We start from the raw sequence: 14,594 nt of genomic DNA on the forward strand, positions 1-14,594 counted from the left end.
CTAGAGATGTACCACTTACACTGGGCTGGACACTTATACATCAATTACCAATCAAAAACACCCCCTCAAAACAATACAAAACAAAGAAACACAAAAAGAATATAAGCTATGTATGGTGACATATACTTTTAATACCAGCACTTGGGCAGCAAAGGCAGCCAGATATCTGAGTTTGAGGGCAGCTAATTCTACAAAGTGAGTTCCAGGACAGCCAGGGCTACATAGACCAACCCTGTTTCCATGGAAGCGGGATGCACGGGGGAGAAAAAAAATATTCCACAGTTGTGCAGGCAGGCTAATCTGATAGAAGTAATACCCCAAGCAAGAGTCCCTTGTGTAGTTCTGGACTGTGTCAGGTTGAACCCTGAAGCTCTCTAAGAAAGGAAGTGTTTATATCATCCCAGTTGTGTCTTCCTAGGTAGGTGGAGGTTAATGTATTCAAATTTTAAATAGGCTTTTGGGATGAATGGGAGATAAGGGAACTGTGGGGGGTGGGGCCTAGTTGGGGAAAGTGTGTCACTGAAAGCCTGTCCTAGAAAGTGTAACTTGTCATTGACCTTTTTCTGCCACTCTTTGCTCTGTTTCCTGATTCCTGTGTGTGTGTGTGTGTGTGTGTGTGTGAGAGAGAGAGAGAGAGAGAGAGAGAGAGAGAGAGAGAGAGAAGCAGGCAGATAGAGATTGCTATCAAGAAAGAGAGACAGAGATAGACAGAGATATATAGAAACAGAGAGTTAGACAGAGAAACAGAAAGAGAGATAGACAGAGAGAGATACAGAGACAGAGAGACAGAGAGAGACTTAATGCCACTAGCCTGATAACTGGAGAGTAGGAAGCCTTTAAGAAAGACATGGTAACAAGATAAGCTTGATTCCAACTGAATGGTACTAAGACTACATGAGCAAAGTTCTATCTCCTTCTCAGGGGCAATATCAGTGGTTGTCTTTGTTCCATTGATCCCTGTGTATGAGGAGCTTGCTTCATCTAATCAGTTTAGTGTCTGAGGTGGGACTATGTATGAGAAGGAACTGACTGTATTAACTTCCTCCTGTAAGAGCACAGCAGCTCCCAGTTGCTAGAGTGGGCATTGGTTGAGGTGATTGATAAAGCATGAATCAATTAGCTTTCTCCAGTAATGAGACAACTTCAACTTTTTAGCTACACATATCCATGCCTGAGAAATCTACCTTTCTGCTATTCTCCCTCCATAAGATGTTAGCTTGGTTTCTCTGCCTGCCTCTGTCTACTAGGGCTATAGGAGGGAAAAATTCATTTGTCACTCTGGCTAAGCAATACCGTGGCCTCAAATCTTTGATGATCTTTGAGCTAAGGATGTCCCTAAAAGTTGTGCCTAAGAGCTCCATCTGTCTATCATGATACTGGCAGTAAAGAGGCAGCTGCTCCATCTGTTTGGATTATGTCTAAAGATGCTGTTTGTACAAGTGGAATCCACTTAGCTTCTCAGTGTAGCAGCAAGTGGTAACTTAAATGAGAAGAAAATATCAACAGACACTAAGACAAAGAATATTTAAAGGATGAAGATTTTATAGGAATTAAGAGAAGTAGGTAAAATGCCTTAGTAATTATGCATACTCTAGAAATGCATACAAAAATATCATCAATGAAATATAACATAAAGAAACGCCAAGTAGGGATTTCAGCACTGGCTAAACCAATAGCATTAAGATTCGCTAGGATTCAATAGTAGAGTTAAGGTAACTGAGAAATAAATAAGTAAATTAAAGATCAATAAAAATTATTTTGCTTGACTAACCATTAACCATGATTTTAAAAGTTCACTAAAATGCCACTTCATTATTTTTTTTACCTTCTTTCTTTCTTTCTTTCTTTCTTTCTTTCTTTCTTTCTTTCTTTCTTTCTTCCTTCCTTCCTTCCTTCCTTCCTTCCTTCCTTCTTTCTTTCTTTCTTTCTTTCTTTCTTTCTTTCTTTCTTTCTTTCTTTCTTTCTTTCTTTCTTTCTTCCTGCTGATATAATAAAGTGGCTCTTTCTTCAAAGGAAGCAAGAGATAGTTTATACTGAGGGATATATGAATGGCCATGTCCTAGATTATGGATTCCAATCACCCTCAAAGACATGATATTCGTTTCAGAAATGGACCTTTATAGCCACAGATCAAAAGAAAACCATCAGCCAATCATTTACCAATTTGTGTGTGGGAAACACAAGTCACAAGTTACAGGAGAGATCAGATTCTCACCTGTGAGTTTTGGGTTCTGCCTTGTAAAGCCCATAGCTTCCAGTTAGTGGAAGCCCATAGCCTTCTGCACCCTACAGTCCAAAAGTTCTATCTAATAAACAAGGTTGATAGCAAATGGCTGTGAAAGGAGATAAAGACAGGCCAGGGTCATTTGGATGTTGATCTACAACATAATGTCTTTTCATAATCATGGAATTCTAATAAATGAATCTTCAGAATTATCAACATTGATGAGGCTTCTTTAGAACACATCATTGAAGTGCTAATCTGCCTTCTTTATTCCCTTTCTGTCTGAATAATGTCATTAGTAATTGATTGCTTCTTCCTTAATATTCTCCAGTAATTTCTTACCCAAACACTCACTATTTCAACTCTTCCACCTTCTCTTTCAGTGGACTTGAACTCAGTCTTTTTGCCTTATGACAGTAGCCTTCTTTTAGAGGCTTTATAATATCAACTGAGCTATCCATATCTGTACCAAGGTACAGAAGACTAATGGAAATATTTTCATACCTTTATTTTAATATTCACATTGCATTCACATTGCATGGATGGAACTTTGATATCCTCTTAAGCAATCACTGGTGACCTGCACACTTGAAGTTTTAAATTATGTTGAAAGAAGGAAAGCAATAGGAGAAAATATGCTTTAATTTTGGTTATCCTCGGTGCTTTAAGTAGTTCTTACACTATTTTCTCATGTCTCTTTTCTTCTAAAAATGGTGTAGTGCAGAACAGTATAGTATAGAATAGAACCATATAGTATAGTATAGTATAGTATAGTATAGTATAGTATAGTATAGTATAATATAGTATATAGTATAGGCTAGCATCCTCTCATGTTGATTGAAAGGGTTTTTATTGTAAATGGACTGGAACAAGAATGGCAAACACAGGATTCTATTTAAGGGCTGAGGTGTAGGTCTTAGTGTTACTAATGCTGTAATAAACATCATGATCAAAAGAAATTTGAGAGGAGAGGGTTTGTTTGACTTACATAGTTTATATCACAGTGTATTGACAGAAGCCAAGGCAGGAGATCAACTAATATAGGAACTTACAGGCAGGAACTATTGCAGAGGTTATGGTAGATCCTACTTACTGGCTTACTCCTCATGGCTTGCTCAGCTGAAAAAACCTAGAACCGTGATTCCAGGTGTTGTGTCATACACAGTAAGCTTGGCCCCTTCATCAATCCCTAATTAAGAAAATTCCCTACAGGCTTGTTTATAGTCTGATCTTATAGAGACATTTTCTCTATTGAGGCTATTTCCTTTCAGATGCTTCTAGCTTGTGTCAAGTTGATGTAAACTTAGCCATCATAGTATATAAAAACATTAGCAGGTAAAGATAGATTCTTTCAGACAGTTGGGCCCAACAGTGTAGGAAAGAAAGTGATTGAAGTACCCTTTATTTATTGTCCCATTATTGGAATGGGTATAAGTCAGCATCGGAAATGAACTGACAAGCCTAGAGGGTTGTCCAAACAGAAAAGCATTCCTTTTTTGGAGTGACTTGAAGTCCTGTGTGCTATTTCAGATGTGAAATGCTAAACCCCAGTGGGCAGTTAGTCTCATCGGAAGAATTCTCAGGCATTCTGTCACCAGCACCATCCAGGTCTTTAGAAAGCTCTGAGGCAGTTATTCTAAATTGGATCTGAATGATTTCTTTTAAAACCTTGTTAATGTCTGTGCAGCCATACTCTGGGGTGAATGTAAATCCCTGCATTGCCCTTGTCTTCCTGCATGGTAGGAGAGAGTTCTGAGGCTTCTACACTTGGCCTCAGTGCATCATGATTCAAACCCAAATTGGATCCTGCTGCCACATAAATGCTATAAATGAAGGACAGTAAATTAGCTACAAACTCTGAGAATCTTCAGATTCCTCAGAATACCCTAGGATCAAGTGTGCAAAGAAGTCCATTATTTGTGGTAAGTTGCCAATTTTCTAGATACACTAAAATACACTAAATATACATTAAATCACCATACTTGATAGTAATATACTAAATAGATAAAAGGAAAGAAAACGATTTTTTATATTGTATTTTACCCGAGTGCTTGAAACACATTGCAGCTCAATGAAGCTAAGAACGTCTTCCCTTCAAAGACGAATAAAATAAAACTGCTCTTCATAAAGCATATATGTGTGTGTTTATTTAATACTTGGATACACGCATGCATGTACATGTGTTCACTTAATACCCATATTTACATAATGTGACATAAATTCTACTAAACTTAAATGTTGCTTATTTCTCTCATGACTGTAGACCTGACCTAGAACTAGTGAATGAAAACAAGCCATGGAGGAAGGTAGGTGCAATGTCAGAATAATAACATATACTGAGATGGATCTAGTTATAGGATACTGTATTAATAATGAAAAAAAATAAAAATGAAAAGGAAACTATTTCTGAATTGCTTGAACATATATCACTTGAGTTGCATAGACTCGTTGTCAGTGATACTCTTAAATTTCTCAGCACAAGTATCTTAATTTCTGTGCTCTTACCACTGGAAGCAATTATTAAATTTATGTTTCTATAATTGGAAAGCAAAGTAGGAGAGCTAAAATAGACAAAAAGATAAACTTTTAGTGATTGAAAAGGGGAAATTAAAATAAACTATCAAAAGAACACATGTGTATAATAGCCAGGACCCGGAAAAAACCTAGATGTCCTTCAGTACATGAATGGATACAAAACTTGTGGTACATTTATACAATGGAGTACTACTCAGCTATAAGAAACAATGACTTTATGAAATTCATAAGAAAATGAATGCATCTAGAGAATATCATCCTGAGTGAGATAACCCAGTCACAAAAGAACAGACATAATACGCAGTCACTGATAATTGAATACTAACCCCAGAAAGCTCTGAACACCCCAGAAACAACTCACAGACTGTCTGAAGTCCAAGAAAAGATAAAAAGAAAAGAAAAGAAATAACCATTATGTTTATCCCTTACACACCAAGAAAACTTTGACTAATTCTAGGTTACATCCTGTTTTATATGTACTTTATGTTCATTGTAACTAGTAAGATCTTAATGCACACTATCAAACCTTAAAAAAAAAAAGCCAAGCACTGACAAAATGTATTTGTATACTTTTATGCAAAAATGCTTAAAATCTGTACATTTATCTTTGTTTTTTAAAAATAAAGTTCTTCAATTAAAAAAAAAAAAAAAAAAAAAAAAAAAAAAGAGCTTCTTCTTCTTCGGGAAAACACCAAATGGCGGATGACGCCGGTGCAGCGGGAGGGCCAGGAGGACCAGGGCCCAGGCTTAGGAGGCCGTGGCGGCTTCCGCGGAGGATTCGGCAGCGGTCTTAGAGGCCGAGGTCGTGGTCGAGGCCGAGGCCGTGGTCGAGGCCACGGGGCTCGTGGAGGTAAAGCTGAAGACAAGGAGTGGATCCCCGTCACCAAGCTGGGCCGCTTGGTTAAGGACATGAAGATCAAGTCTTTGGAGGAGATCTACCTGTTCTCCCTGCCCATTAAGGAGTCTGAGATTATCGGCTTTTTCCTGGGTGCATCTCTAAAGGATGAGGTTCTGAAAACCATGCCAGTGCAGAAGCAGACCCGGGCTGGCCAGTGGACCAGGTTCAAGGCTTTCGTCGCTATCGGGGACTACAATAGTCACGTTGGTCTTGGTGTTAAGTGCTCCAAGGAGGTTGCCACTGCCATTCGAGGGGCCATTATCCTAGCCAAGCTTTCCATCGTCCCTGTGAGGAGAGGCTACTGGGGGAACAAGATTGGCAAGCCCCACATTGTCCCATGCAAGGTGACAGGCCGCTGTGGCTCTGTGCTGGTGCGTCTCATTCCTGCCCCCAGAGGCACTGGCATTGTCTCTGCTCCTGTGCCCAAGAAGCTTCTGATGGCCAGTGTAGATGACTGCTACACTTCAGCCAGAGGCTGCACTGCCACCCTGGGCAACTTTGCCAAGGCACCTTTGATGCCATCTCAAAAACGTACAGCTACTCTACCCCTGACCTCTGGAAAGAAACTGTGTTCGCTAAGTCTCCTTATCAGGAATTCACTGATCATCTTGTGAAAACCCACACCAGAGTCTCTGTTCAGAGGACCCAGGCTCCAGCTGTGGCTACCACATAAGGATTTTTATAAAAGACAAAATAAATGAACCAAGTCTGTTAAAAAAAAAAAAAGAGATTTTTTTCCCCCTTATTATTTGATGGTTCTCTTCTCTCCAATCTGACTTTTCTTGCTATGGACTTTTCTCAATGAGATAAAAGCAAACATTTTTTCTTTTTTTTTTTTCTTCTTTCTTTCCTTTGTCACCTGTCATTCTTACATCAATGCTTTTGGAGAAGCAAATCTAGGCTATAGGTAATAAATACACAAAAGCTAGACTACGGGAAAGATTAATGTGAGAGTAAAGCAAAGGGGTGGGGGAAGGAAACTAGACACTCAGAGCCTCATCAGCCTTCCAAACAGCACTTTCAGAACTAAAATCAGCTTGCCCACATTTTAGACTGTGTTTGTCTGTTTCTTCCAGAGAAACATGTAGCACAAAGACTCTGGAACTACAAAAGCACAAGGAAATCAAATGGACATGAACACCTGACTGAGACTACCCAGTCTGTGACTGCTTTGGTGGTCAGTGGTCACCTCAGGAGACCGATTGTTTATTGATACTTGAAAGATATTCTACCTAATGAGGAAAATACCCTTAAAGTAACCACCAGGGTCTGTTTGTCAGCAAATACCATTCAACAGGCAACTATGTACCATACGTCTTTTCAGTTGGTCACCCATCTAAATCCACACAGGTCTTCACATTTCATGTCAGCACACAATATGATCAAAAGTAAACACCCACTTCTGGAGTAAGAAAAGTCAAAGTGAGTTTTTGCCTTTTTGCTTGTTTCCCTACTAGCATTGCCTGGGGGCATAAATAGGGATGAGCAGGCCCTAAGAAGATTGAACTACTGCCCATGTCTTGACCTTAGTCAGTGAATATCATCATGGGAGGGGACTTACTTCCTCTATATGCTCTTTTTATTTATTAAGGGATATGTATTTTTTTCAGAGAAAAATGTGGTATCATTAATGCATGTAATTGATGACAGCAATAATAATTAGATTAGAATGATATTTAATCCTTAAAGGGTGTCATATATATATATAATTTCATGCACAAATCAATGGAGTAGGTTAAAAATCTCTGTTGCACAGCCTTCATTAGGAAACTTATTAGTCTTTGTCTTTCCTTCACTCAAGCAATTTCTCTGGAAAGAAGGCATTGCACGGAATCTTGTAGCTTCAGGGGCTGCATCTGTGAGATGCTCATGATGTATTATGTAAGAAGTCTGCAGGATCATCTAAGAATATGCAGGTCCCACTTAGAACTGGCAGTTGCTGCAGCGGTACCATTCCCCTTTCTGAAAAGATTCTTCGAGAAACTCTTTCGGTAAGTCATTAACTTCAGGGGCCAAGAGCCACGGTGGCTTGTGTATACAGAACAAAATAGCAAGACCATAACACCTTCCAAATTATTTGAAAACAGAGCCCTTTCTGATATTATTCCTGCCTCCATAGCCAGAAGCACCGAGAGCCGATTATGATGTTCGGAGCTGCAGACATAAGAGATGAAGAGGACTATAAATGGAAGTGTTCAAGCTGTTCCCGTGTTTTAATGGGAGCTCGTGCTTGCCTTTTAGTAGTTTTTCAAGTTTTGTTTAAAAACTGTGTTAACATCTTTTTAGTAATGCAAAACAGGTGGCTCGAGGTTTGTATAAATGAGTCAAAATAAATTCCCTTTTAATGATTTCGACTTGGCTCATGATAACAATATGTAATTGCACAGCATCTAAGGAAGTTGTTTGCTTAATTTCCTGGTGAGTATCATCCTAATGCCAGGATTAACTGTTCCTGAGTTCATAATGTGTCCCTTGCACTGCTGAGCAGCATTGGGCTGTCTTACACCCCAGGGATAATAGTGGCTTTTAAAAGGTATTGTGAGAGTGTTGTCAGAAAATAGAGTGAAAGTTTTGACTTCACTTCTGAATCAGGACTCAGCATCCGGACAGTTTTTTTAAATATGTGTTTTATAGTCTAAAAATGCTTTATCTTTTCTGAGTTTTTCTATTTAATTTTTCCCTTTTAGTTTTCCTGTCCAGCTTTGAGATATTTGGGAGAAGTTCTTTGATGACACGCATGGGGGTGAGGGAGTAATACCACGTCTCTCGCTATCTTTCTTTTCTCTATTCCTCATTGCTATCATAGAGAAGAAAACATAAGCTTACTCCAGAGACAAAAATCGGGAAAACAGAATGTACTAAATTTCTTTCTCAACCTCCAAGATAAATGTAGAAAGTCAGTGATATAACTGATCCATAACTAAGGTTTTCTTCTGAAAGCTGAAAATCTTTGGTTTGTGCATGAGGACTAGAAGGGGTCAACATGGGCAAAGAGAAGATTAGACAACTGCTTTTCTCAACTTGAGGCACAGGTAGGACTCAAAAAGGAAATAAATCTACACCAGCCTGTCACTTATCTCTTATTATCATTGTAAGCATCATAAATCTGCTGACTTCAGGACTGTGACAGACTTGAGGCATTAGAGATAAACAGGTGATGGAGAAACATGTTCAGAGAGATTTCCTACTCATAAAGAGCTCCCAGCTGAAAATAATCAAAGCATACAAATGAATAAAAGCCTTGAAAATAAAATAGAAATAGTATGCAGTGAGGATAGGAACTTTCACTAGATTCCATTCCTAGGTGATGAGTTACAGGCAACTGGTGACTCCTGACAGAGAAAGCCAGTCTTTAGAAACAAGCCTCCTGATGGGTTCTTTAATCTTAGCATATATAATGTATACCATGTACATAAGAACAACAATAAATGCAATAAATGGGCCCTAAAGGATATATGCATGTATATACATATGTGCATGCAAGAACACATGTGTGTACACAGCAGTACTAAGTGTATAACTTATGAACTTTATTAAAGTTTTTATAAAAAAGAAAGAACCAGGATATGTTTGGTAGAGGCACATTATGGTGAGATGGGAGGAAGAACCTCTGTAGGCCCATGCTGAGGCATTCCTTTGCCCTGAGCTACCAGTCATATGATGGATATAGTATGGACTAGAATTTATTTAAGGCATGAGAAGGGAAACTGAGGAGGAGAAGGAGGAGGAGGAGGAGGAGGAGGAGGAGGAGGAGGAAGACACACACACACACAGAGAGAGAGAGAGAGAGAGAGAGAGAGAGAGAGAGAGAGAGAGAGAGAGAGAGAGAGAGAGAGGCCAGAAACATATGGAGATGGGGGGATAGAGGGCAGAGGGGATTGGGAAGAGAAGGGACAGAGACAGAAAGAGGGTAAGAGGGTAAGAGGAAAAGGAGGGAGCAAACGAACTCATTTATAGTGAGTCAGGTAACTATGAGACAGACCCTAGAAATAATGGTGTAAAAGGTATTCCAATTTTCAGCATATTTGTTTTTATAATAAATTACCTGGCAGTAACTTTTGCACTTTTATTCATTTGCCTCATGGTGAACTGGTAACACTATTTGTCTTGACTAATTTGGATAGTTCTAAATGATGTGAATTATGCTTTATTTTTTTTCCAGATGTTATGTGAACACCAGATCAACATCCCCATATTCCATGACTTGTATAGGTATTGTATTCAACTATGTGGCCTGGTTGTCACATTAGTGAAGAACAGCCTATTATCTTTGCAATAAGTTGGGTTGTTTGGAAATTTCCATGAAACCCCTTTGACCAATAACTCAATTGTACATAACCAAGTCTCAGTACTGGAAGCTTCACTGGTGACAAGAGGACTTGGGAGTTCTATCACCTACATTATTTGGAGACTTCATTAGGCTTGCCTTCACACATTTTAGGAGGTTTAAAAAGCACCGGGATTCCATAGCATAACTTAAATATCTCTAAATTCTAAGCATCTCTCCCTGCATTCTTTAAACTAGTCCCATCTTTCTTCCTCATGTAATCCTCCTGTTCTCAGGGTTATTATTTTTGTGATGTTTTGATTTTGTGATAGGTTATTTTAATGAACATTAACTGGGTCATTAAATGGCCATTTAATGACCATCTACTGGGGTGATTTTAACAGGATCTATTTTGTGTTAAATTAAAAAAAGTTTGAAACTTTTAGAATATTTTCTCTCCTCTAATCTCATAAAAGCCCATCTTAAATTTGAAATAGTTGAACAAAAACTTAATTAAAACAATAACAAAACTAGTTGAAGTACCTAGCTCAACTTGAAACATTTTCATGTGATTTATTCCATATTTACAGTGCACTGGTGTTTGTTAATGACTTATTCTCAATGAAACAAATTTAATGAACCCAGAACAAAATTACATTTGAAAAATTATAAATCTGTATCATTCTTTCAAAGTGCACCTGTCACTTATTTTACTAATTACATTGATTCCTTTTAGTAAAGTCACCAGTATGACTGTGATCATAATTTCTTTAGTTTTTATGTTTGTGTTGAGGTTATCATGAACACATTCTGGTTCACTAAGGAACAAAGGGGACTGTTTTTTTTAAACCAGTGAAAAATTGAAAATTTTTGATTACTTAAAACTATTTTCTGAATTTTAGTTTGTTTGCAAGTATAACAGAGATGTTTTGTCTGTATCTATCCTTGTGTATCTCTACATACAAAACATAAAAATACAGAAACTATACCTTCACCTTTGACAAATAAGAACCTTTTTTCTATAATCTCAGTGAAAGAGCACACAGCAAGAATACTCACAGAACTGTTTAGATGCAAAGGGTAGAAATCACCACTGATGACAAAGAGAGGTCCTGCTATCATTGACCTTGTTATTATAGCTTGTCATTTGAACACAGCTCAAGCTATTTTCCATGAGAATTTAAGTATGACTCAAGAAAAGACTATATTTAGCCAGCCACCACTAAGACATTATGGGATTATCTTTTGAGTTTTGAGGGTGTTAGGATACAGGGTAGGTAAGCCTGGCAGAAAGTTCACTAGTAAGCCCTCCAGTTGTCAGAGAAATGAGGTGCTTTTACAGGAAGTATGGAAGCTGTTGTTGAGATTTCTTTCCTGAGTTGGGAGGTACAAAAATATTCAAGCAAATCGGTGTGCATCCTGGAATTCTTGCACACACTAGAAGGGAAAGCAGGTTCATTTGGGCAGTTAAAAGTTAGAGGTTAGATATAAAAAACACTATACATGATTTTCCATTTTCAAACAGCAAAGGCAGGGTTTCTCCACACATTTTCTACTTCAGAAGACATTGGATTTAGAATTTTTAAGATTTAACATGAAATTATATAAACCAACAGATATGCCACAAGTTCAGCATAAGGTTAAGAAGAACCCATATGATATGATAGTAGACATTTTGGGGGAATTTATTTTCTACCACTAACAAAAGTGTGCCAAAATTGCTTGGTAAAGTATCATTATATCCTAGGAGGTTACTCATGGGATGTCCACAAATTCTATGAGTGTTGCATAAGATCATGTGAACACAACAACATAGAGTGCACTGTGTACCTATGTCATACCTATGTTGTACCCTTATAAAATGAATGTTTAGGCAAAATTTGAGATCATAAAGTACCAATAGCTTGAGTATTATTTTTAAATATTATGTTTTCTCTTAAAAGAAAGTCATGATATGCTGTTTTGGTGAGAAAATATTAAATGAATGAAAGTTAATAAGAACTATACAAATAATGTGTTAGAGAGAAGATGGCCAGGTGAAAATTCTCTCTGAAAATTAGAAAAACAAGATCAAAATAAAACAAAACAGAAAAAGGTATGTGCATCCTCAAAAGAGTTAGTTACAAATGGATGTATAGCATGTTGGTTCTAACAATTAACATGTGTGTACATGTGTTTGTGTGTGTGTGTGTGTGTGTGTGTGTGTGTGTGTGTGCATGTGTGTGTCTTCAAAGGGAGCCAATATAGTGAATCAAAGCATCTTGGGCTAGTGTGAAGCTCTGATGATCACTTCTGTTGTTTGCGGCTGATGTTACATAAGCTGGTGGTGGGAACAACACGTGCCCCTGTTCCCATGCTAGCGTGAGGGATTCTTTGTTTGAATTTATAGTCTTTATGTCAGCCATGAAGCTATGGTTGAATCATTATTGCTACTGATGTCCACTTGACATTTTGTGGATTTGGACTGAGAATCTTTAAGGCTTTGTAGAGACTAGTCTGCCCTGAAGGGTGTAAGATGGATATTGTCAGATCCTGTTATAGAAATGCATTAACCTCTGGATGAGTTTTACTACATTTAGCATACAGGATAGGTTCAAGACACATAGTCTTGATCATCAAATCAAGGTGGCACATGAAGTTGGGAGAAAAATTAGACATGAAATAGAAATGAAATTAGAAGGAAAGAAATAGGTTGTGAGTTTTATCAAAATATGTATTCACGAATAAAATTTTCAAATGATAATTAACAGAGTAGAGCACATGTATACAGGCAATAAACTTTATTTTTAACTTTATGCATAAAAATTAAAATTTTTCTTAAAATTAAAGATATAATTTTTGAGTCTTCTTAATTATATTTATTCATATTTTCTCATTAAGGATGAATATTGCCAGTACATTAAGCAGTAATTATTATATCAGCAGACCTAACAAATAACAGTTTATAGACATAAATTCACAAAAATCTTTTCTAATACAATTCATAGAATTGTGACTTTCAGTATATTTATCACCTAAACTATTAACTCAAAATTGAGAAATGATGACTTGTCTGCTAACACAGAGTTGTAAAAAACTTTTCCCGTGAAAGCTATTTTTAAAAGCAGGAAGGGAATTGAATAAAAAAGGAAAATAAGGGTAAGTTCTTCTTCCCGTCTTTATTTAAGAGGCGTTCTGTCCACAAAAGTTCTCCTCAGTTCAGTTCTGACTCATTGTCCTCAGTACTTATACATTTTTCAGAAGGCATGATCACAGGTTAAAACGTTCATCACAAGTTGACACTATTTGAGATCACAAATCGAGTAAGAAGTTTACAATAGAGAATACTTACATGCATATCCATTAGGAGTAATTATCTGTCTAAACATTCATCACCTGTGACAGCTTCACAGGTTCATTGAAATTTAAAAACCATAACTAAGTTATTAGAGAAGTTTTTGTATAGATAAACCCACTTGAAACTTATCTTTTATCCTAGCACATATAATAAATCATTAGGTTCTATTCCACAACCTTTGGTTAATGGTCTTATAACCTCTTAGTATGTGCTCTGAGTAGGAGAAAGTCTGGTTACTATCAGCAGCATTAACTGGTGACACATGGGAGACTGGCAGAGATCTCATTGCAGTTTTGACTACCAGAAAAGTAGTTCCACTATAAAAGAGCTTAATAAATACTGACATAATTTTAGGAATTCTTATAGGCTCATCATTAAGAATTAAGGAATTATTTTTTTTCTTATATAGCATCACTATAAGACAGCACATTTTCATATATCTACAGAGATGTGCTCAAAAGAAGTGAAGGCTAATACCTAGTGATCGTTATATATGTAATAATAACAAGAGAAGCATATTAATAGCAGGGATCTTTCTTAAAATGATTTTCTCCTGGGCCATGCCTGTGGGTGCAAATATGACACGGATTACTATAATCTGAGGCAGACCATCTGAGAACGATCACCTGCTAGTTATTAGCGTGTTCTGTGATGGCTCCCGACACTCCCTTTTTCTTTTGTTCTATTTATTCATTCTGTTAATTATGAAGCAATTTTATGCTCTTAAAAATATCAAATTTTCGTATTTCAATGGGAGCCAATTATTTTCAAATAATCATGAAGGCATTATGCAACTGAGACAAATAAAAAACCAGCATTATACATTAGTGGAATGTTATATCAGGAATACTAAATTTCCTTAGAGAGTGATTTCTGCTATGAGGTTGAAAGGAGAGCACAAAGGACTGACCAGTTACTAAAAGATTTAAAAATATACTGGTTCTGGATTTATAGCTAATATAAAAGAGGTGCCTCTGCTGATAGTCACAAACTTTTTGAAGAATACAAACTAACTCTAACTTCTGAAAATCTTAGAGGTAAGACTATCCATGACATTGCACCTGAAAAACGCTCCCTTATTTTCTACTTAGACTGCCTGTATTATTAAAGAGTCTTTGAAAATAACAATTGAATTGAGACAATGAGATTCTCACTGTACATTATATTCATCATTATTTTTTTAAAAATTGAATATATCTTATTTACACTTCAAATGTTAACCCCTTTCCCGGTTTTTCTTTCATAACCCCCTCCTATCCCATACCCCCACCCCCATTTCTATGGGGATGACCCACTACCCACCAACCCCTCTTACCTCACTGCCCTGACATTC

General features: G+C 37.2%; 1 pseudogene across 1 annotated transcript; it reads left to right on the forward strand.

The window, feature by feature from the left end:
* Positions 1–5,454: 5,454 nt before the first annotated feature.
* LOC308433346 (small ribosomal subunit protein uS5-like) lies at positions 5,455–6,330 on the forward strand (annotated as a pseudogene). The gene has a single exon. The product of its transcript is annotated as a small ribosomal subunit protein uS5-like (transcript).
* Positions 6,331–14,594: the final 8,264 nt, after the last annotated feature.

The sequence above is a fragment of the Micromys minutus genome (genome assembly GCF_963924665.1).
Source record: "Micromys minutus genome assembly, chromosome: 19".
In the NCBI taxonomy this organism is placed as follows: Eukaryota; Metazoa; Chordata; class Mammalia; order Rodentia; family Muridae; genus Micromys; species Micromys minutus.